This window comes from Bos taurus, chromosome 10 (genome assembly GCF_002263795.3).
Source record: "Bos taurus isolate L1 Dominette 01449 registration number 42190680 breed Hereford chromosome 10, ARS-UCD2.0, whole genome shotgun sequence".
NCBI classification, from domain to species: Eukaryota; Metazoa; Chordata; class Mammalia; order Artiodactyla; family Bovidae; genus Bos; species Bos taurus.
The window spans coordinates 38,840,328-38,863,460 of record NC_037337.1 but is presented as its reverse complement, the minus strand read 5'-3'; positions in this window follow the sequence as shown (position 1 = coordinate 38,863,460).

Below are 23,133 nucleotides of genomic sequence, written 5' to 3'. Positions count from 1 at the left end.
CTTTAGCATCAGTCCTTCCAATGAACACCTTTAGGTGTTCTAAAGGTCTGATCTCCTTTAGGATGGACTGGTTGGACCTCCGTGCAGTCCAAGGGACTCTCAAGAGTCTTCTCCAATACCACACTTCAAAAGCATCAATTCTTTGGCACTCAGTTTTCTTCACAGTCTAACTCCTACATCCATACATGACCACTGGAAAAACCATAGCCTTGACTAGACGTACCTTTGTTGGCAAAGTAATGTCTCTGCTTTTGAATATGCTATCTAGGTTGGTCATAACTTTCCTTCCAAGGAGTAAGCGTCTTTTAATTTCATGGCTGCAGTCACCATCTGCAGTGATTTTGGAGCCCAAAAAATAAAGTCTGACACTGTTTCCACTGTTTCCCCATGTATTTCCCATGAAGTGATGGGACCAGATGCCATGATCTTAGTTTTCTGAATGTTGAGCTTTAAGCCAACTTTTTCACTATTTTGCACTTAAGTGTTATCAAATGATATTTATCTTTTTCTATCTGACTTACTTCACTTAGGGTGATAAGCTCTAGATCCATCCATGTTTCTCCAAGTGACATTATTTCATTTTTTATAGCTGAGTAATATTCCATTGTGTGTATCACATCTTTATCCATTCATTTGTTGATAGACATTTTGGTTGCTTCCATGTCTTAGCTATCGTAAGTAGCACTGCTATGAACACTGAGATGCATATATCTTTTCTAATTAAGAGTTGTTGTTTTTACAGATATATACCCAAAAATCAGATTTCAGGATCATATGATAACTCTATTTTTAGTTTTTTAAGGAACCTCCATACTGTTCTCCATAGTGACTGTACCAATTTACATTCCCACCAATAGTGTAGGATGGTTCCTTTCTCTCCATACTCTCTCTAGCATTTATTATTTGTAGACTCTTTGAAAGCTAAAATCTTAACATGATTTATAAGGCCCTAAATTGGCTAGAAGTGGCCTACTGTCCCAGTTTTACCTTACATCCTCTTCTCTGAGTTCCAACTATGTTGCCTTCTTTCTATTGCTCAGATGCAGCTAATTGTTCACCAGATCAACACATCTTCTCTCTGCCTGAAATGTCCTCTCTCTTTCCCTTGTTTAAAGCTAATTCTTCCTCCATATCTCAGCTCAATAGGAAGCTGCTCCTTTTATATGCTTCCATAGCATCACGGATGCTCTATGACACGGTGTCCATTATACTTACAGTTAGAATTAGTTTGCATTATTATCAGATAAATGCCTTTATGAGATGAGACACTCTACAAAAGTGGGGATTATGTCTTTTTTCTTGGCAGTTACTCTACTGTGCTTAAATAACCTGAAAACATGCTAAGAGCAAAGTATCTGTAAATGAAGAAATGAATGAATGTAGTCACTGTCCTAGATAACATAGCAGATAAGAAGGTAAATAAAATACAAAGTATTTCTCTAAGGAATTCTACCTACAAGGTGAAATAAGTAAATATAGGTTACTGAAACATAAGAAGATGATTTGTAAATGGAGATAGAAGAAACTAGAAACATTTTAGAAAGGTGATAAAAAGAAGGAAATAATGCAATGTAAATGAATCCCTTGTCCTAGTTCTTTCCACAGCAAACATTCTATCCAAAGCTGCACATCCTATCTAGCCTGCACTCAAGCATCTTAACTAACCTTCTATCTTTCATTCTTGTTCCTGTGGCTTCAAAAATTTCCGCTAAGTTCAGTGTATATATACAAACATATATATATGTTTGTGTGTGCATACACACACACATACACATCATACACACACATATAATCATATATCGGAGAGGGCAATGGCACCCCACTCCAGTACTCTTGCCTGGAAAATCCCATGGACAGAGGAGCCTGGTGCACTGCAGTCCATGGAGTCGCTAAGAGTTGGACACAACTGAGCAACTTCACTTTCACGTTTCACTTTCATGCACTCGAGAAGGAAATGGCAACCCACTCGTGTTCTTGCCTGGAGAATTCCAGGGATGGGGGAGCCTGGTGGGCTGCCATCTATGGGGTCGCTGTATATATATATACAGTGTTTAGCTGTGTCCGAATCTTTGCAATCCTATGGACTGCAGCCCACAAGGTTTCTCTGTCCATGGAATTTTCCTGGCAAGAATTTTGGAGGGGGTTGCCATTTCCTCCTCCATGGGATCTTCCTGACCCAGGGATCACACACACATCTCTTGTGTCTCCCTGCACTGGTAGGCAGATTCTTTACCACTGAGCCACCTGAGCAGGCATTCTAACCTGCACTCAAGCATCTTACCTAAACTTCTATCTTTCATTCTTGCCTTCTGCCCCTTCAAAAATTTCCCCTATGTTCAGTAAGGGATATCTTAATAAAATGTGATTCTAATAATACCTCTCTACTTAAAACAACTAACAACTTTGTAGGCCAGAAGGCAAATCAGTTTGTATGACTATGTTAAGTAGGTAAGAATTAAAAGAAAGATGAACAGTCCCATAATTCTGCATTGTTACATGCTCATGTCCACAAACGCTGGCATTCTGTCAATTATAAAGACAAGAGCAATATAAGCAGAATCTATGATCACTTGCAAGCTCTTTGTGCCACTAAAATTCCACCTACAGGAGTAACAGTTTGAAGAGTGGAGAGAGAGGTTGTCTAACAGTCCCAGTGCCTGTTAGAAAACTGGGTGACAGCTTTGAAGTTCCCTGCAGGCTTCTCTTTGCTCTTAGAATAAAATCCCAAAGTGCCATTACAACCTACAGAGAAATGATCATTTGACACTATGGTAATTTACCAGTCCCATTACTCATCACTTACTTGTCACTGTACTTTAGACTCACTGATTACTTTCAGTTCCTACAAAATCATGTTGTTTCCTTCCTTGGGTTTTTCTCTCAAGTTGCTCTTTCTGCCTAGAAAGATATCTTCCATATGCATTTTATCCAGCTTACTTTACAACAGCTTATATACTCAAATCTAATATTCTGGGTAAATGAATTCTAAAGTCTATGATAAGGCTGCATAGCAAGTACACTTTAAGACAGTGTGCCTCTCTACTGTTGCTAACACAGGCATAATTAATATTTATGTGAATTTTTTGTTAAATTTCTATCTTCTCCACTAAATTTTAAGTTCCATGATGTGACAGAACCTACTTTGTTCATTCTTATAAATTTATAAATTAAAATGGTGTCTGGCATGCCTAAGGAACTTAATAAATGTTAGTTGAAAAAAAATAATTTTGAAGACTCAAAGCATTCTACATAAGATAAACAACATAAGGAAACTTAAGGAATTACACATATAGGTATGCTAGTAACTATGGTATATATGAGAGAATCAGTCAGTCCAGTTCACACCAGTCTCTCAGTCATGTCTGACTCTTTGCGATCCCATGGACTGCAGCAGGCCAGGTCTCCCAGTCCATCACCAACTCCTGGAGTTTACTCAAACTCATGTCCACTGAGTCACTGATGCCATCCAACCATCTCATCCTCTGTCGTCCCCTTCTCGTCCTGCCTTCATCTTTCCCAGCATCAGGGTCTTTTCAAATGAGTCATTCTTCGCATCAGGTGACCAAAGTACTGGAGTTTCAGCTCAGCATCGTCCTTTCACTGAATATTCAGGACTGATTTCCTTTAGGATGGACTGGTCAGATCTCCTTACAGTCCAAGGGACTCTCAAGAGTCCTCTCCAACACCACAGTTCAAAAGCATCAATTCTTTGGTGTTCAGCTTTCTTTACATTCCAACTCTCACATCCATACATGACTACTACAAAAACCATAGCCTTGACTAGACAGACCTTTGTTGGCAAAGTAATGTCTCTGCTTTTTAATATGCTGTCTTTGTTGGTCATAACTTTTCTTCCAAGCAGCAAGTGTCTTTTAATTTCATGGCTGCAGTCACCATCTTCAGTGATTTTGGAGCCCAAGAAAATAAAGTGTGTCACTGTTTCCATTGCTTCCCCATTTATTTGTCATGAAGTGAAGGGACCAGATGCCATGAACTTAGCTTTCTGAATATTGAATTTTAATCCAACTTTTCACTCTCCTCTTTCATTTTCAAGGTGCTCTTTAGTTCTTCTTTGCTTTCTGCCATAAGGGTGGTGTCACCTACATATCTGAGGTTATTGGTATTTCTCCTGGCAATCTTGATTCCAGCCTGTGCTTCATCCAGCCCAGTGTTTCTCATGATGCACTCTGCATATAAGTTAAATAACAGGGTGACAATATACAGCCTTGATGTACTCCTTTCCTGATTTGGAACCAGTCTGTTGTTCCATGTCCAGTTCTAACTGTTGCTTCCTGACCTGCATACAGATTTCTCAAGAGGCAGGTCTGGTGGTCTGGGATTCCCATCTCTTTCAGAATTTTCCACAGTTGATTGTGATCCACACAGTCAAAGGCTTTGGCATAGTCAATCAAGCAGAAGTAGATGTTTTTCTGGAACTTTCTTGCATTTTCTGTGATCCAGCGGATGTTGGCAATTTGATCTCTAGTTCCTCTGCCTTTTCTAAAACCAGCTTGAACATCTGGAAGTTCACGATTCATGTATTGCTGGAGCCTGGCTTGGAGAATTTTGAGCATTACTTTGCTAGCGTGTGAGATGAGTGCAGTTGTGTGGTAGTTTGAGCATTCTTTGGCATTGCCTTTCTTTGGGGTTGGAATGCAAACTGACCTTTTCCAGTCCTGTGGCCACGGCTGAGCTTTTCAAATTTGCTGGAATATTTAGTGCAGCACTTTCATGGCATCATCTTTTAGGATTTGAAATAGCTCAGCTGGAATGCCATCACCTTCAATAGCTTTGTTCGTAGTGATGCTTCCTAAGGCCCACTTGACTTCACATTCCATGATGTCTGGCTCTAGGTGAGTGATCACACCATCGTGGTTATCTGGGTCATGAAGATCTTTTTTTGTATAGTTCTTCTGTGTATTCTTGCCACCTCTTCTTAATATCTTTGGCTTCTGTTAGGTCCATACTATTTCTGTCCTTTATTGTGCCCATCTTTGCCTGGAATGTTCCCTTTGTATCTCTCATATTCTTGAAGAAATCTCTAGTCTTTCCCATTCTATTTTTTTCCTCTATTTCTTTGCACTGATCATTGAAGAAGTCTTTCTTATATTTCCATGGTATTCTTTGGTGCTCTGCATTCAAATGGGAATATCTTTCCTTTTCTTCTTTGCTTTTTGCTTCTCTTCTTTTCACATATATTTCTAAGGCCTTCTCAGACAGCCATTTTGCTTTTTTGCATTTCTTTTTCTTGGGGATGGTCTTGATCCCTATCTCCTGTACATTGTCACAAACCTCCGTCCATAGTTCATCAGGCACTCTGTCTATCAGATCTAGTCCCTTAAATCTATTTCTCACTTCCACTGTACAATTATAAGGGGTTTGATTTAGGTCATACCTGAATGGTCTAGTGGTTTTCCCTACTTTCTTCAATTTAAGTCTGAATTTCACAATAAGGAGTTCATGATCTAAGCCAGAGTCAGCTCCCAGTCTTGATTTTTCTGACTGTATAGAGCTTCTCCATCTTTGGCTGCAAAGAATATAATCAATTTTATTTAAGTATTGACCATCTGGTGATTTCCATGTGTAGAGTCTTCTCTTGTGTTGTTGGAAGAAGGTGTTTGCTATTACCAGTATGTTCTCTTGGCAAAACTCTATTAGCCTTTGCCCTGCTTCATTCTGTACTCCAAGGCTAAATTTGCCTGTTACTCTAGGTATTTCTTGACTTCCTAATTTTGCATTCCAGTCCCCTGTAATGAAAAGGACATCTTTTCTGTGTGTTAGTTTTAGAAGGTCTTGTAGGTCTTTATAGAACCATTCAGCTTCAGCTTTTCAGCATTACTGGTCAGGGCATAGACTTGGATTACTGTGAGGGAATAGTAATATGTGGGAATAGTGGTAGATAAAGCTATAATATCATGTAGAGATCATTTGAGGAAGAACTGAGTTTTCTTATTAAAGAGTACAGATTAAGTAATTAGTAAAGAATTTATATAAACAAATGAGATAATTAAAGTTATATGAGTTGTGAGAGACTAGTTAGAAAGATACAGACATCACAGAAATTTGGGCAAATCATGGTCTCAGGATGGTAGGCAGTGATCACAGAAATGATTGGAATAGACATAAACAGCTTTGAGAAGAAAGAACAAAAGATTTAGTTTCGACTGGAAGCCCATAAGAAAGGAATCAAAAAAATATTTTAAGGTTTCAAGACTTCTGGCTTGATGGAATAACTGTTATCAAAGTAGCCCTTTATGTATAAACTGCCTCCTTTTGTAAAATTATAGAATTACAAAAATACACACAACTCTTCTTGGGCACTAACAATAGTCAGTTCAATCCTATGATTCCCGAGATGGGAAACTCATTTGGGAAACTACAATTGCCCTCTCTCTGGCTGAGGACAAACTCCCAATCACGACACTATGAGCTGGAGGCCAAGCAGAGTACAGCAATTCCACTGAGCTAAGGATAAAGATTAGAATTCATGGCAGCAGGGGAGTGGCAAGAATTTGTGGAACTAGGGACCTGTAGATACAATGGGACACAGAATTCCATGTGGGGCTCCCACATGGTCCTTGGCTGAAGGATGGGCTGCACATACACATGGAAAGACTAGAGTTTATCAGAGTCCATCTGCTACAGGTTAAGAGTGAAGACATATACGAGAGAACAAGCAGCACGAGGGGACACTGGAGTTCAAGTCAACCCTAATGGGAAGGTTAATATTTAACCCCTTGAACGATGAGACATTAGAAAGCTTGTACCTTAAGAGTAAGAACCGCACCGTAAAGTAGAGCCTACTTCCAGCATTCAGTAACAAATCTTAAAACCAAAGATCTTCAGGAGAAAAAGTTTAGATGCGAGTTCTGCCAGATATAGAGAACTGGGAAACAACTTGGACTTTTCATAAACCTGTACTAACAAGGCGTAAAATAAATCCTACACAAGTTGAAAGTGATCATCCAATAATTAAATCACTGAATAGAAAAAACACTTTTCAGAGAAATATAAATAGAGATGTATCATTCACTATGTCAAGTGTAAAATAAAAATCACAAATAGAGAAACAGGAAATGTGCCCCAGGGTCAAGGAAAACAAAACAAATCAAAACAATGAATAGAAACCAAACCAATCATGGTTCAGATGTTAGACTTAGCACTCAAGAATTTTAAACAGCTATTAAAATTTTGTACAAAGAATAAATATACCCATAATGAATGAGTAGACACAGACTCAAAGAAATGGAAATTATTTTAAAACATGAAATGAAAACTAAATACCTGAAAATTGTAATTTAAATTAAAAATTCACTGGTTGGGCTTAACAACCAAAAGAAACAAGAGTTAACAAACTTAAATATAGATCAACACAAGTTGTCCCATCTGAAGAACACAGTGAAAACAGAATGAAACATAAACATAACTGAATAAACTTAAATGAGGAAATGGCAAAGCCTAGAAGAAACAACATCAAAGGAAATGAATAGTATTTTTGAGAAGAAAAGTTTAAAAAAGAAAACAAAAAAATATATATTTAACAATATGTTAGAAGTCAGCGTATTGATGAGATGCTGCTGCTGCTAAGTCGCTTCAGTTGTGTCCGACTCTGTGCAACCCCAGAGACGGCCTCCTACCAGGCTCCCCCGTCCCTGGGATTCTCCAGGCAAGAACACTGGAGCGGGTTGCCATTTCCTTCTCCAATGCATGAAAGTGAAAAGTGAAAGTGAAGTCGCTCAGTCGTGTCCGACTCTTAGCGACTTCATGGACTGCAGCCTACCAGGCTCCTCCATCCATGGGATTTTCCAGGCAAGAGTACTGGAGTGGGGTGCCATTGCCTTCTCCATGAGATGCTAGAGAGGCATATTTGAATATTTGAAGGCCTTCCAAACTAAGGCAAGTCTATAAACTGTTTGAGTAAATGAGTTTCCAGAGAGAGAAAGAAAAATGAGAGGAAAGAACCCAACCTTGGAGAATTCCCTTTATAAAGACAACTAAAGAGTGAGAAGAGATAAACAAATTAAACAAAGAAACAGGAGGGAAAATAGATAAAACAAAGTGCCAAGAAAACTGAAGAAGGGTAGAGTGTCAAGAAAAAGGAAGCTCCTGACAAGCCAGGAGAAAAAAAAAAGAGAGAGAGGGTTACTAATAATAAGAATTAATATTGGTTTTAAAAGGGAGGAAGTCATTGATGACATCTGAATAGGTAAATAAAGGGGGAGAAAAGGTAAGAAGTAGGAAGATTTTAGGGACTAAAATAGTAAGAGAGCAGATACAGCAAATAGAGCATAAGGAAGTCTATAGATGAAAATAGAAATTATAATTTAAGAAGGTCAGAGGAAAGATTTGTTGTTTATAAGAGTTCTTAACATACTGAGAAGAAAGAATGAGTCTGTGAGAATGACTGAAAATTCAAAAGAAAAATGATTATTAATGAAACAATATTTGGTATTAAACAAAAAGTGACTGGATGACTAAAAGCAAAGTAAGGCAATTAGTTTTATAAAGGAAGAGAGTTGCTTATTTAATATACAAGTAGAGAATGAATGAAGAAAAAATTTTGAAATATAAGGAACAGAATTTGAAAACTTTCATATCAAGTGGACTGAATTTTCTCAAAAATATTAAGTATAAACACCTCTTCTGATCCTTCTTAAGGTGGCTAAAAAGGTTTTAAAACTGCTGTTATAATCAATAGTAAGAGATGAATAAAATAATTTTAAATAAAAAAGGATACAAGTCAGCATTAGAAAAACATGACAGCAATAACCAAAAAGCAGCACAATTTCACAGCTTTCTTCAACAATGCTTAGCAGACCACCATAAAATAGAAGAAAGAGTGAGAGTGAACCAGAATAGTCTGCTACCCCAGCACTGAATAATGTGAGTATCACTGGAGACACCCACTAAAGATCCAGATCAGACAGAAACAGAAAACCAGGAAAATGATTAACACACAAATACGTTAGCACTCAGTGAACAGAGGAATACAAAAAAGGGAAATTTCTGTAAATAAGAGTAAAAACTTAGTAAGTTCTTAGTAAGAACTAAGAGTGTGAAGTTATTGGGAAATAAGAAGGCTATGATCACAGAGAACAATGTCAAGTCTAAGATCTCAAAAGGGGAGGTACTCAAGTAATGAAGGCTAAAGACTACAGATGAAGGACATAATTGACATGACTAATCAACTATCATATGGATCCATCAGTTCAACAATTAACTTTTTATCCTTTTTACTTGCTACATGCCAGATTAAAATGTACGAGACAGTTTCTTTCCCAATTAACATGAATATCACAGATATAGAGGGACATAATGAGAAATTATGTAGAAAGAAATACTGAGTCATCCCAGCTTCCATAGTTTCCATCCAGCAATAAAGCCTCAATGAATCTTGAGGAAATTAAATAAAGATATTGTGCTAGGCACAGGAAATGCCAAATAAATTGTAATGGTCTTATGCACAGGAAAGGGACTGTACACATTCAAACAGAGAACTTTTCACTACAGAGTGAAAATATCAGTATACTATCTGTAAAATTTCTTAACTGCTGCCCAATCTCTTTTCTGAAACTTTCTTAAATTCCAGGACACTACACTCTAACTGCTGTTCCCTTCTTCAATCTCAGATTAGCCTTTTCTCAGTCATGTTATCTAATCCTTTCTCCTTCCCCTAAAATTGTGTGTCCCCCCAGTTCTTTAATCTTAGAACCTATTTCTCAACTTTACAATTTTACAAATTCTCTCTGGTTGTTATTTCAAGTATCATGTCTACAGTCGTTTCTATTTGGTTGACAGCTAAATTTGCCTGCCTATATAGCTGTGAGCCCTAGACTAATACCTTCAGATATCACCAGAGAGAGAGCTCACTAACCACTCAAGTGTTAACTAAAACCAAATTTAACTTATCAAAAAACATTTTGTTCTTCTTGTATTCTTTGTACTGATTAATATCAGGAAATTGGTCCATTGTTAACTTAAGCTGTTTGTGGAAATGAAAAGGCAGAGGTGAACTTTATATCCTTTTGCCCACTGAAAGTTTCCCAAGGATAAAGGAGACCACTTTTTAAAGTATTTTGATCCTCTATTCAGTTAATCAACTGCTCTCCTTTGAGTATAATAATATTGACTTATAAAAATGGCAATCACACCATATAATCCATTTCTATAGCAGTGTTTCTCAAGCTTTAATGTGCGCAGGAATTTCAATAATACCAATGACTAATACAGTATTTGTTGAATGCTTATATGCTAGGCACTATTCTAAGAACTTTCAACAGCTATTTCATTTAAGCATCACAAAGGTAAAACCACTCTTAAGTAAGCATGTTAAAAACGAAAATTTTGATATAGTAAGTCTGGTTGGAGGCCCAGGAGTATATATTTTTCTAAATATTTAAATTCTTTGATGCTCATAGGCATTTGATTCACTGTTTTATAGAATCTCTTTAATGTGCCACTAATTTTCAATTCTTGTTATTACTATGTTAATAACCCAACTTCCTCCCTATATATTTCTACTTTTTTTTTCAGAACTGCAATCATTTCTTACTGTTAAAATCCTGTACTTTCTGACCAGAAAGTTTTTTCAGTTCACTAGAATACAACTTTGGTAACACAGAGCCATACTGTTTCCAAACATACTCAACTAGTAGAGCTCTATTACAGTGGATAATGCAAAACAGTTCATGCATTCTCACACATTCAAAACTTCTAGCCTTTTAATTTAAAATACAGCTTATAAGTGGCATTGATTGTATTATAACTATTTTCTCAATTATGAGAAAATCCTGAAATATGTCATAGTCAACTGCATGTTGGGGGCAGGATGTGGTAATCTGCTTCACATGGTCACCTGAGGACCCGGGAACCTTCTAATTAGTTGTTCAACTATCTTCTAGGAGTCTCTTTTTATAAAAGCAGCATATGTATTCAATTCTTCAAATGAGTCCCTAAAGCCCTCAAACTCTATTTCCATTTCACATGAAGTGTTAAGATTGCATTTTTCTGAAAGAAAATCACAGAATCTAATAGAAAAACTTCAATAGAAAATCTCTTTATACAATAACTTCTCAGCATGCAAATATGGTAAACATAGACATTAATGTATAAAACTATGGTCTAAATTTTGATAGTAACTCACTTTTAAGGGATAAAAGAAGGCTATAATCTATAGCCCCAAAACATGCTTACCTTGCAGAAAAGAAACAATACTTTATTTCACCATACCACTGAGGCCAAAAATAATTAACTATATAAAATATTATCACAGTTATTAATGCCTCACATGTCCTAACTTTGTAAATCCTACAAAGCTAGTAAAGTCTGATATACTAAAATGAATGTCCAGACAGTACAGCAATGCTTTAACTCACATGGTCCATTTAGTGAGCTATGATGCTTGGGTATAGAAAGCCAATTAAAGAGGAGTTAGGAAGTATTTTCCAGAATTGTGAATTAGGACAGACTCAGTGCACTCTATTGCCATTTGATTCCTAAAGCTTATCTAAATTATCCGACCTGTTGGAGACCTTATAAAGTAAATGCAACTCTTGTGATTCAATTCATGGAAAACTATTCCTATAGGAAGCCTCAATATTTTCCACCAGACTTTTGTCTTTTTACAGTGGTTATTTCAAGCAGCTTTTTCCTCTCTCCAGTAAATAATCCAAAATCTATGGAAAATCACATTTGGCAAGCTAAGCTATGGTTTTCTAATTAACAATCAAGTTGGTCATAATGAAATGGGACAATTTCAAATATGTATCTGAATTTTCTGAAAGAATTCTCTGAAAGAACCTTCCTATCCCTGGTTCTTGGGGCAATGTTAAGAGGAGATACTCCAGGCAAACGTACATGTTATAGAATGTCAAAACGTAAATCTTTCCATTTCAATTGAGACAAAAATATGATACACATCAAATACAGAAATGAATGCAAGACAGATGACCATATACAACATTTATAAAGAAAATCTCAGTGTCAACAATTCTTAGAGTCCTCAAGCAAATCATATATAATAAGCTGGGTCAAGGTATGCAGAGTAAATTTCTGAGAAGACTCATTGGTACCCAGGTGGTCCTAGTGGTAAAGAACCTTCAATCAGTGCAGGAGATGTAGGAGACACAGGTTCAATCCCTGGGTCGGGAAGATTGCCTGGAGGAGGGCATGGCAACCCACTCCAGTATTCTTGACTGGATAAACCCATGGACAGAGGATCCTGGTGGGCTACAGTCCATAGGGTCGCAAAGAGCTGGACACAACTGAAGTGACTGAGGAGGCATGCACCCATTGGTAGAAATCCCCAGCCTCTCCCAAGAAGGATGGAATAAGTGTGGAAGGTCCCAACTCTTCCATCTAAAGCCTCAGAATGGGGATTTTCATTATACTACTCCCAGATCCTGGAATGTCAATTCCCTGAAGTTTGGAGTTGCAGAGAATGCCTCAGGATCTTCCAGTGGCTTGGGGTGGGAGAATAAATGTAGTTCTGTTGGGACTGGCCTTCACATCCAGAGACTGTCAGGTCCAAGGTGTTGAGTCATGCCAGAAAGAAAAAAAGCAAGACTGGAGCCATTTTAAGTCCAAGTGTTAAGTCCAGGAGTAAAAGTAGAGAGCACCAATAGTTTATTATTTGTGGAGTGGACTACCAGAAAAACAGAGGCCAAAGGAAAAGCAGTAGATTGGGAAATGGATTGTTCTGCTCATACCATGAGAAATAGAACTGAACATGTCACCAGTGATGGAATCTTCAAGAAACACACACATATATATACACAGGCACCATTAGAAAAATAAATCAGCATTTAACATCTACCAGACCTCAAAAGTTTAAAATCGGCTTCACCAGATGTCACCCAAGTAAGATATTTCTCTGTTCTATGTCATTTTTTTCCCCTTCTCTCCACCTGTTTCTTTTTTTTCTTTGAAGCTAGAGAGTGGAAGAAGAAGTGAGGTAGGAAGAGGGATTGGAAAAAAGAAGCTGAGTATACTATTTTCTCCTTATTAGGAGAAAATAGGTTTCCATCTGCTACAGGTCTTAGGTAAGGAAGAGGGAAACTATCAACAGTTAGTTGGACTTTCCTCTTGTTTTTCAGGTGCTCAATCATGTCCAGCTCTTTGTGACCCCATGGACTGCAGCACACCAGGCTTCCCTGTCCTTCACCATCTCCCGCAGCTTGCTCAAATTCCTGTTGATTGAGTCAGTGATGCCATCCAGCCATCCCTTCAACAAAGATTAAAATATTACTATGCACAGTGAGATTTTTACTTAATGAATCAACACTGTATTTGTAATTTAAAAGGACTAGAACCATAAGACTGCTGTTACCAGAGATTAATAAGAAATGTCTTAAGCCTGTCAAGATTTCATCAAGGGTCAGCAACACTGCCCCTTCTGAACAGATTTTCATGGACATAGAAGATAAAAAATAAAATTGTTCTTTGATTACAAATGAACCACATATGCTAAACCTTCAAGTGAACAGTATTTATAATTAAAAAGAACTTGACCCTAAATGACTCACCTCCCCCCAGCTTTAATAAGTGGGCTAAACTACCTATAAATCATGGCTCATCTTCTTGTTTACAATATGCAGGCCAAAGTCTTCAAGTCAGACCCTAAGGTTGTTCTTTGGTTATCAGTATTACATCTTGCTAATTTTAATAACTCTTGAGAGTCCCTTGGACTGCAAGGAGATCAAACCAGTCAATCCTAAAGGAAATCAACCCTGAACATTCATTGGAAGGACTAATGCTGAAGCCCCAATTCTTTGGCCACCTGATGTGAAGAGTCAGTTCACTGGAAAAGACCCTGATGCTGGGAAAGGTTGAGGGGAGAAGGAGAAGCGGGCAGCAGAGGATGAGATAGTTAGATAGCATTATCAACTCAATGGACATGAATTTGAACAAACTCCAGGAGATAGTGAAGGACAGGAAAGCCTGACAAGGTGCAGTCCACGTGGAATGCCAAGAGTTGGATACAACTTAGCAACTGAACAATAACAATGCTAATAACACATTAAGGAGAAGACCAGTTTCTCTCAAAAACATAAAGCATTTGACTGCTGTTGGTGTTGTTCAGTCGCTAAGTCATTGCTTTTCAAACCTAAAGTAGGTGAGAGAGAGTCATGATGCCCACATTCTCAAGAGATATCCATAAGATAGTCTTTTGAAACAATTGGGGAAAAAATTCCAAAAATGTACATGGTATAACAACCATGAAAAGGGCCACTGAATAGATGAAGCATCCCAACTGTGTCTTGTTCTAATGCTTGCTCTGTCTCTTCAAATTATGTTCTTTGCCTTTTAATATGCCTTGCAAACTTTTTCTTGACAGCCAAATATAAGGTACCAAGTAAAAGAAAAGGCTATAAAAAAGACCCTTAGTAATATGCCATGGGAGGGATAGCCGTTTTTATTCTTCTGATTAAATCTCAGTCTTTTAGAGCCTGTGCCTCTGCACTTCACCACTGTTTCTCAGCCACAGTCGCCCTATCCCCTCAAACCCCCAACTCTTAAGTGAGACAGGATAGCTAGAGGTGCTGAAGTATTTCCCTTCCCCAGGTCAGTCAGGCTCTAGTTATCTAGTTTCTCCTGAGGGCAGGTCTTGTTAAGAAGAACAGAATGTTCTGGGCATTTTTAAATGGTTCCTTACTCTTCCCCCTCCTGCCAGAAGTGAAAGTCACACATTCGGGGTCTGATTCTTTGTGACCCTATGGACTGTAGCCTGCCTGTCTCCTCAGTCCATGGAATTGTCCAGGCAAGAGTGTTGGAGTGGGTTCCTATTTCCTTCTCCAGGGGATCTATATTTTTCTCCCACATTTACTATGGGAACTTGACCAATCTCCTGAGGATAAATCTCATAATATTGTGCACCTCTCCTCCCCTCACCACTGTCAGTGGGTCTAGTTTTTCACCCTCAGAGTTGTCCTCCCAAAAAAGTGAATTGAAAAGAGAAGCCCTGGTGGATCAGACGGTAAATAATCTACCTTGTGGGAGACATGAGTTGGAGCCCTGATTGGGGAAAATCCCCTAGAGAAGGGGATTGCAACCCACTGCAGTATTCTTGCCTGAAGAATTCCACGGGCAGAGGAGCCTGGAGGGGCTACAGTCCAGAGGGTCACAAAGAGTTGGACACTAAGCCACCAGCAACTTTTCAATTACAGTTTTCCTGAGGTGGTTTCCACTCCCACGTCTCTATTCCCTGTACCTGCCTGACTCTTCAATCGTGGGGGCAGTGTTTGTGTCTCACCTCTCTTACAGATCCAAAAAGATGTTGACTTTTTTAGTCTGTTCAGTTTTTACTTTTTCTTTTTTTTTTTTAGGAAGACTGGTGATTTCCAAGCTCCTTATATGTGATGCAGAACCAGAAACTGGAAGTCTTAAAATAGACTTTAATCTCTTCCAGAATTATACAAAATACTTAACTCACCAAAATTGTTAATCAATAGTATCCTCATCTTTGACATATTAGCACTCCTCTCAAAGGTCACAGTGAGAGTGAGGCAGGATGAATGCCCCTGAATTGTATTAAAAAGATGTCTTCTAGACCAGTGTAGTGAAAGAAATATGGGCTTGAACAAAAGCCAGATGTTGCAACTTTCTTCATTTTATGAAATTGATTAAACAGCAGCAAAGTGGGTTTTATTTGCTATTATCAATTTCAGGGTACAAGTTGAAAGGGCTCAAAAACTGAAATTAAAAATGAACATCTATTAGGTTGGTACAAGTGTAACTGCAGTTTTCTCATTGTTGATATTTGCCATATGAACTGGAATACATTCTCAATAAATGTGGTTATGTTATACATCATTTTAATGCATATTTCTCATGTCATGTTTTTTGCTAATGAATTATTACTTGCTGTGTGTTTTGTGTTTATCTTAGACTATGGAAATGATGTTAGACGAAAAGCAAATTCGAGCAGTTTTGAGTTCAAAATGGGTTGTAAAGCAGGGGAGACAACTAGAAGCATCAACAATGCATTTGTCCCAGGAACAGCTAGCTAACATACAATCTAGTGATGGTTCTAGCTGAGACCAGAGCCTTGACGATGAGGAGCCTAGTGGCCAGCCATGGGAAGGTGACAACAACAAATTGAGAGAAATCATAAAAGTTGATCCTCGTACAACTACTTGAGAAGTTGCCGAAGAACTCAGTGTCGACCATTCTACAGTCACTCAGCGTTTGAAGCAAATTGGAAAGGTGAAAAACTTGATAAGCAGGTGCCTCATGAGCTGACCAGAAATCAAAAAATCATGATTTTGAAATGTCATTTCTCTTATTTTATACAACAACAATGAACCATTTTTTGATCAGATTGTGATATGTGATAAAAAGTGGATATTATATGACAACCAACAGGCAATGACCAGCTCTGTGGTTGGACTAAGAAGAAATTTCAAACCACTTTCCACCGCCAAACCTGCACCAAAATAAAAGGTCACTGTCACTGTTTGGTGGTCTGCTGTTGGTCTGATCTACAGCTTTCTGAATCCCAGCAAAACCAATACACATCTGAGAAGTCTGCTCAGTGAATCAACGAGATGCACTGAAAACTGCAACGCCAGCAGCCAGCATTGGTCAACAAAAAGGGCCTGATTTTCTTCCACAACAATGCCTGACCTCATATCACACAACCAGCATTTCAAAAGTTGAACAAATTGGGCTATAAAGTTTTACCTCATCTACAGTTAGAACTGGACATGGAACAACAGACTGGTTCCAAATAGGAAAAGGAGTACATCAAGGCTGTATATTGTCACCCTGCTTATTTAACTTATATGCAGAGTACATCATGAGAAACGCTGGGCTGGAAGAAGCACAAGCTGGAATCAAGATTGCCGGGAGAAATATCAATAACCTCAGATATGCAGATGACACCACCCTTATGGCAGAAAGTGAAGAGGAACGAAAAAGCCTCTTGATGAAAGTGAAAGAGAGGAGAGTGAAAAAGTTGCCTTAAAGCTCAACATTCAGAAAATGAAGATCATGGCATGTGGTCCCATCACTTCATGGGAAATACATGGGGAAACAGTGGAAACAGTGTCAGACCTTATTTTGGGGGGCTCCAAAATCACTGCAGATGGTGACTGCAGCCATGAAATTAAGAGATGCTTACTCCTTGGAAGGAAAGTTATGACCAACCTAGATAGCATATTCAAAAGCAGAGATATTACTTTGCCAACAAAGGTTTGTCTAGTCAACGCTATGGTTTTTCCTGTGGTCATGTATGGATGTGAGAGTTGGACTGTGAAGAAGGCTGAACACCGAAGAATTGATGCTTTTGAACTGTGGTGTTGGAGAAGACTCTTGAGAGTCCCTTGGACTGCAAGGAGATCCAACCAGTCCATTCTGAAGGAGATCAGCCCTGGGATTTCTTTGGAAGGGATGATGCTAAAGCTGAAACTCCAGTACTTTGGCCACCTCATGCGAAGAGTTGACTCATTGGAAAAGACTCTGATGCTGGGAGGGATTGGGGGCAGGAGGAGAAGGGGACGACAGAGGATGAGATGGCTGGATGGCATCACTGACTCAATGGACATGAGTCTGGGTGAACTCTGGGAGTTGGTGATGGACAGGGAGGCCTGGCGTGCTGCGATTCATGGGGTCGCAAAGAGTCGGACACGACTGAGCAACTGAAGTGACTGAACCTATTCACCTGACTCTCGCCAACTGACTACCACTTCCTCAAGCATCTCAACAACTTTTTGCAAGGAAACACTTCCACAACCCGCAGGATGCAGAAAATGCTTTCCAAGAGTTGATCAAATCCCAAGCATGGATTTTTATACTGTACGTATAAGCAAACTTATTTCTCATTAGCAAAAATGTGTTGATTGTAATGGTTCCTATTTTGATTAATAAAAGTATGTTTGAGCCTAGTTGTAACGATTTAAAATTCACAGTCCAAAATCACAATTACTTTTTTCACCAACTGAATAGGGCTTCCCTGGTGGTACAATGGGTAAGAATCTGCCCCAATGCAAAGTACATGGATTCCATCTCTGATCCAGGAAGATTCCACATGCCGCAGAGCAACTAAGACAATGTGTCAAAACTACTGAACATGTTCTCTAGAGCCTGTGAGCCGCAACTACCGAAGCCTGCATACCTAGAGCTCATGCCTCACAACAAGAGAAGCCACTGCAGTGGGAAGCCTCTGCAGCTCAACTAGAGAGCAGACATTGCTCTCCGCAACTAGAGAAAGCTCTCGTGCACGCAAAGACTGATGCAAGCCAAAATTAAAATAAAATAAATATAATTTTAAAAATAAAGTTATTTAAAGTGAGCATATTGATCTAAGAATAACTTTTCATCAAAGGCTTCTATCCTCACATATGTATAAATATAAAATTCTTACTTCAAGAATACTTGCAGTACTCCAAACACGCAGACATAAACTAAATTAACTAAAGCAGATAAGGAAAACAGGCAACTCTACTGTTGTTCTGGTGATTGAAGATGTTTCTTAGAATCAGAAATTCACTGTGACACAATAGCAAATGAGTTTGTAGTTCTCTCCACACCCACAAATCAGGAAGTTAGTCTCTTGCTAGTGAACATTAAGCTATCAGACACAAGAAGAAAAATAATACATCCAGTGTGTGATAGATAATTACAGATAACTCAGTGCCTGAGACTAAGGAAATAATGGTCACTCAGTGATCATGGCCGGAGAAGGCATTGGTGACCCACTCCAGTACTCTTGCCTGGAAAATCCCATGGACGGAAGAGCCTGGCAGGCTTCAGTCCATGGGGTCGCTAAGAGTCGGACACGACTGAGTGACTTCACTTTCACGCATTGGAGAAGGAAATGGCAACGCACTCCAGTGTTCTTGCCTGGAGAATCCCAGGGACGGGGGAGCCTGGTGGGCTGCCGTCTATGGGGTTGCACAGAGTCGGACACGACTGAAGCAACTTAGCAGCAGCAGCAGCAGTGATCATGGCAATTGAGGAATTTCATAGCAACATAAAACATCATTGTTAGTTTAGTTGTTCATCCTTTAGGCTGTTGAGACAATGTTCTCTCGCTAGTTTGGGCTCATAGCATTTAAGGATTTCTGGTTTACAAATATGTTCTTTATTCAGCAGCCAGCTCTTTAGAATTATACCCTTAAGAATCTGAAGTTTTTGGCTTAAGACAGTGACACACAGCCAAGGCTTTACATTAGACTCACCTGGGGACTTTTTAAACTTCAATATTCTACAAATCTACATACTTAGAGTTTCTCATTTAATTGGTTTTGGGGTAGGGTCCAAGAAATATTTTTTAATAACAAGCAAAGACTTGAAATGGGGTTTATTTGGGCATATGCAGTCTTTATAGAGAAAGGAAGAATTATATCAGGTGCTATGCATGTGAGAGTAAATAGAAGGTGAAATCCATAGGCATACCATAGAGGACAAGAGAAAGACACAAAAAGTCAAGGCAGAAATTTAAACTATCCACTGCAATATTTTACCCAGAACCAACTCTCGTTCATCATCATGGCTTATCTAGAGTGCAAAAACATGATGAAAATTAGATGGACTTGGAAAAGTTTAGCACATGGTGAATTTTAGAAAACATGTTATGAAAGTCTATTTATCATGGTTGGTTTCTTTCTGGGAAGTAGCACATAAAATGTTTGACACGCATTGTCTTCACCATAGTCCTTAGCTCAGCAGGTATTTTCTCTAGTTCAGATGGAGAAAATTTTCATGAAGACAATAAGTAACCCTACAAAGGTCACCCAGCATTCTCTGTCACTCCAACTGGGAAAATAATAACAAGTTAAATTTAAGTAAAGCCTTCTTTTCAAAGAGAACTAACACACATTTCCAAGTAGAGGAAGCTGAAAGAATTACCACTCTCTCCTAGGTCACTTAAACCCACAGATTTAACACAACACAAAAGAGTTTATGGCAGACCCTTCTTGTCCATTTCAATCTCAAAAGCTATGGCACCAGTAAATAAAATATAAAACCTTTTCAGAGTACTATAAATGTTTGTGGAGTAAAGATTTATTTTAAAAATATAGCAAAACTGCTTTCACAACAAAAGGACAATACTGGCTTTCTAAAATGTTAAAAGTTTTGTTCAAAAATCAGGGCCGTTTAGAGTTAAGTTTTAAAGTGTAGGAATTTTTCTTTTTAAAATCCAAAAGCAAAACTTTAGCCCTCTGTAACTTATTTATATTGAGATGCACATAAGATACAATGTGTTCTTTGTAATCTACAAGTAAAAATTCTTCACTTACTAGAGTATATCAGCGCTGAGTACTTAAAGCGATCAGCTGAGTCTTAGACGTTACACCAATGCCAGGAGATTATAATGGCAACATGTTGCAAATTAAATAGCTCTGAAATAAAGATTTTTACTTTTCTGTTTTAACAGAAATTAGACTTTCGACTGAATTATTTAGCAACCAAATAGAGAATAAGCAAAAGTATGATTCCATTACCTTTAGATGATGTTGTTAGCAACCAAGACTAGTGGCTGAGACAAACAAATTACTGCCGCAAGGTGAGCTGCAAGTCCATCTGCTCCTCCCTATTTGATTTCTTGAAGCGATTCTAACTGCTAATTAAGCATGAAAAGTTGTGCTGTGAACCTTTCACCTGACATTCGTAAAAGGTAGAAGTTCTTAAGGAGCCCTCAGAGCAATGTATATGTCATCAGTTGCTATCTCAGCGACAACCTGCTGTCCTGCAGTACAGGGTCTCAAACTGTGATTGTTCTGCTCTTGGGGAAGAAACTTTCTTTTTCACTTTTTACTGGCTAATATACACAGACACATCTACTAACTGTTTTGAGTGAATTGGTTTGCTTCTCGCATAAACCTTAGTTCATTAGATGCTCAGACACAGGAGGGAGGCAAATCTGACTCCCACCTTATGTGCAGACAATGCTGAGGTGATCTGTCTTAGCGTGCAGAGCCTAGGCTCCAGAGCCAACATTTCTTGCTACTTCTTCTGGCCTAAAGCCAGAAAACTGGCTCTCCGCCTTGGCTGCACATTGGAAACACCTGGAGAACTTTTAAAAATGCTGACATCTGGGTCCCACCCCTGGAGATTTTAATTTCATTGGTTTGGGGTGAAGTTTGAGCACTGGAAATTTTTAAAGTTCCCTCAGGTGATTACAATGTGCAGCCAAGGCTGAGACCTGATTTAGAAAGGAGGCCCTAATTAAATCTGATTATCACCTCTGAAGACACTGTTAAGATGTCCCGGCTGCTTTCAGAAATCACAGGGAGCCTATGACTGTAAGTCCCTCTAACTGTGATCCCTGTGATGCACTTCCATACAATCCCTCATCTAACACATTTTCCCATTCCTTTCTCATTTCCACATGGTCTTCTACTTTGCTCTGGGAAACTCACAGTCTATCATAAGCAAAATCACCTGACTCAGTAACCACAGCTTGTTATTATCAATAACTACAGTCATTCCACTCTTGGTTTCTAATATCCCACTCACCAAAACTAAGATATTGTTGGATGCTCTTTATCCCAACTCCAACAATTATTTGCCACACTGGAGCCTCTATTGATTTTTGTTCTCTATAATTTCCTTCATAATATTTTTTTCATCCTTACCCTATTTAGAGTCGATGGTTCGTCAAAATACTTCTTTCTTCATCTTTCCCTTCAGGATACTAAGTTCGCAAGATTCCAAGTCTGGTTAACTTCTAGTTCTCACCCAACTTCTAGTTCTCACCTACTTTCTAACTTTACCTGAGCAGCTGAGTCTTGCTAATGAAAATCTTGGAGCCATACTGGTCTCAGCTTAAGTAAATGACCATAGATTTCAAGGGGAGAGGCAATGTTGCCTGGAATTACATAAAAGCGTCATTGTAAAACTATTCTCCCACTCTCCTTGCTGACAATTTCTCACCTTTATCTGACAACATCCAAAACCCACCTTCCCTCCTAACCTTTACTAAATTTCTTTGCGCTTAATTCTGTAGGGAAAACAAGAACACCAAATAATTTCCTCATCTGTCCACCACCTCATCAAGGTCAAATGTGACCTCCACATTGCAAATCCAAATATAAAGGCTGTTTTCTTAACTGATATATCTTAAATATCTAACATAAATTCCATATTTAGCATGCTTCAAACAAAAGTATTGATCTAATTATAAATTCTAAAACAAGTTTTTCCCTAATCTTAATAAAATGGCAATTTCATTTTTATAAATATCCATATCAAAGACACTGAATCCTTCCACAATTCCTCTCTTGCTCCCTATATTTAAAATAACACTAGAACCAAAACCATTTTTCATATCATCCAGCATTATCAACCTAGTGAGTCTCTTGCCTGTACTATTGAGATTCTTCTCAACAGGCTACCTATTTCCATCATAGCTTCTACTACAGTCAATGAGAATGATATTTTCAAAATGTAAATCAGAACATGGCACTGCTCTGCTCCAGAGCCTCCAGAGGCTTCCATGCCATTCAAAAGTATCCCATCAAGAATCTTCACCAAAGCCTCCAAAGGCCTGACATACTTAACCCTTCTCCTGTATTTTCCTAATACTCTGTTCCATCTTGTACTTGTTTGCCATAACTCTCATCCACAGTCATGCCTTTCCAACCAGACTGTCCTTTTTAGCCCAAGCAAACTACTGCTTCAAAACTTTTGGGACCTTTGAATTTATTTTATTCCCTTTTACTAGAACACTCTTTCCCTAAATATTATCCTGGCTCTCTAATTCTTTTCATTCAGAGAGAAAAGCCACATAGACAGAGAGGTCTCCAATTATACTAACAGAATCCTAAGACCTCCATCCTCAGTCACACAGTGTCTACCTCATTATTACACTATATATTGTCTTAATAGCCCTGAAATTGTTGTTGTTGTTGTTGTTGTTGTTTGCTATCTAGCCCCAATTGCACTCATCTCACATGCTAGTAAAGTAATGCTCAAAATTCTCCAAGCCAGGCTTCATCAATATGTGAACCGTGAACTTCCTGATGTTCAAGCTGGTTTTAGAAAAGGCAGAGGAACCAGAGATCAAATTGCCAACATCCGCTGGATCATGGAATAAGCAAGAGAGTTCCAGAAAAACATCGATTTCTGCTTTATTGACTATGCCAAAGCCTTTGACTGTGTGGATCACAATAAACTGTGGAAAATTCTGAA